General features: G+C 39.2%; 1 pseudogene; it reads right to left on the reverse strand.

Annotated features, from left to right (window-relative positions):
• Positions 1 to 223: 223 nt before the first annotated feature.
• On the reverse strand, positions 224 to 1,225 carry LOC125124540 (E3 SUMO-protein ligase PIAS1-like; annotated as a pseudogene).
• Between the last annotated feature and the right edge of the window lie 1,150 nt (positions 1,226 to 2,375).

The raw sequence follows: 2,375 nt of genomic DNA on the forward strand, positions 1-2,375 counted from the left end.
ATGAGGTGGGACATAGGGAAGGACAGTTTTTCTTTTCAGATGGCTCTTCCTCCTCTTCCTCAGATGAACTGTATATGGTTAGATCGATCACCACTACTTTCGTATTTTTATTTGAGGATTGGTAGGGAGAAACCACTTGGTGCTCTAATATGGAGCTCAAGCATCCATCAACTTCATTTTAAGAAGAAACTGCCTCTACTTCCTTTTTTGGCTTTATAAGTGCCTAAGAAATTTTCTCCTTATACTGTATTTCATCACAATCTGTGCAGTATTTTAGGATTTCCATAAACAAGACATCGATAATGAGGTATTCATATGGAGCCTTCTTATCACAGACAGGACAAACCCAAGTTGGCTTTTTCTCATTCATCTGAATATAAAGAATGCATCAAAACACTGCAGATGAGAACATGTATGAGGCCAGCATGGAAATGTTTGCCACATTTTACCAAGTGGACATAGTAGAGAAACCCTCACGCTGGTTGTACTTATATCACTGTCTGGATCCACAGTCAATTTCTCTTTAATTAAATCTCTGGAATAATCTTTTTTTTTTTTTGGCTTTTTGCTATTTCTTGGGCCGCTCCCACAGCATATGGAAGTTCTCAGGCTAGTGGTCGAATCGGAGCTGTAGCCACCAGCCTATGCCAGAGCCACAGCAACGCAGGATCCGAGCAGCATCTGCAACCTACACCACACCTCACGGCAATGCTGGATCGTTAACTCACTGAGCAAGGGCAGGGATCGAACCCGCAGCCTCATGGTTCCTAGTCGGATTCATTAACCACTGCGCCACGACGGGAACTCCTCTCTAGAATAATCTTGATTCCTTATTTCCTTTAGCTAAGTTATAAAACCTCTGAAGAGGAACTGTTGAAGAAAACTGTTTTACAATATATACTGCCATGGAATGGTTTCTTCCAATTTCTGCAGTCCATGAAACAACAATGGTGTTTGGTACAGTTGTGGATAGTTGGACAAGAGGTGGTATTGATTGGTCAGCTGTGTTGCTTTGGTTCTATACCAGTTTTAGTAGAGGGAACACAACCTGGAAGGCTGCAAGGTTTTGTATTCACTTTTACACAAGGAGTGGGTGGAAAGTGATTTTCTTGTAAACAAATGGTTTCTGATAAAACCTTAACTGTATCTGCACTGTGAAGTCACATTTGGTCCCAGGAATATTCATGGAACCACTGATTTACTGTACTTGTGGTGTCAAGGTAAATGCAAGGCATGTTTATTGAATGTGCTGACTGTTGTCTGATGCTAGACTGGTGAGTTTTATCAGTTCATCGAATAAATAATAATGTGGTAATTTGTGTAGTTTGATATCCAGATGAACTGGGTGAAGAGTTGGTATGAAATGTAGGAGTTCCAGTTCACGGTTAGGTTTCAGAAGAGAACAGGGAGTAACAGTGATGATAGAGTGACCATCATAAGTGAATCATGATGGTAGATGGACATAAATTTGCTGGCTTTGGACTTACACTGGGGATGCACAAGTCCATAGGCATCATGATTTTCTGGGGGAACATCCATCTACAGAGTTCTTTAATTTTAATTTGCACTGTAGGACTGCAGCCAGCCTTTAGCAAATGCAGGTCTTTTGTCAGAAGTTCTTGTTTGTGTCTGTGTTTTTTTTTTTTTTTGCCCCAGCATAGCCCAACAGTACTCGGAGTTCAGAATTCTAGGGCTCATAACCATTTTCTTTAGTTCTTCACTGTCTGCAATCCTGTGTTAAAGACTTAATTATAACATATTTTTTCTTTTCTCTTTTAGCTGTTTCATGGTATATGGAGTTCCTCAGCCAAGGATCAGATCTGAGCCACAGTTGTGACCTTCTCCTCGTCTGTGGCAACCCAAGATCCTTAACTCATTGGTGTCTGAGAAAGATGGAACCTGTGACCAAGCACTCCAGAGACCTGCCAATCCTGTTGTGCCATAGCAGGAAATCCAAGCGGAAATGTTAAAGGACTGCTAAAATACCACTAAATAAAATAGCCAAATTCACTTAGGATAATTTTTCTCAAGCAGTGCAATATAACTTGTATTCTTGTCTACAAATCTCAAATCATCAAAACTTAATTGTATGTGGAAAAGAGTCTCAAAATTTATTCCAATTAATATCAGAAACTGTCAGAATCTATGTTCTTTGAGAAGCATGCTAGACGTTATTTCAGAAATATACACATTAGTACTTGTTTTACTAAAACTCAACTCCTTAAAAATATGAATCCTTATATCCTTCATTGTAAATCATAGCAATATGTTATTGTCAGAAGATTCATCTATGCTAAGCCCCTTTCTGTCACTTACTGCAAATACTGGAAGAGCTCAAGTCATTACTGTCATCTATAAATGGAAATAGTAATTTC

This window comes from Phacochoerus africanus, chromosome 4 (assembly GCF_016906955.1).
Source record: "Phacochoerus africanus isolate WHEZ1 chromosome 4, ROS_Pafr_v1, whole genome shotgun sequence".
Taxonomy (NCBI): Eukaryota; Metazoa; Chordata; class Mammalia; order Artiodactyla; family Suidae; genus Phacochoerus; species Phacochoerus africanus.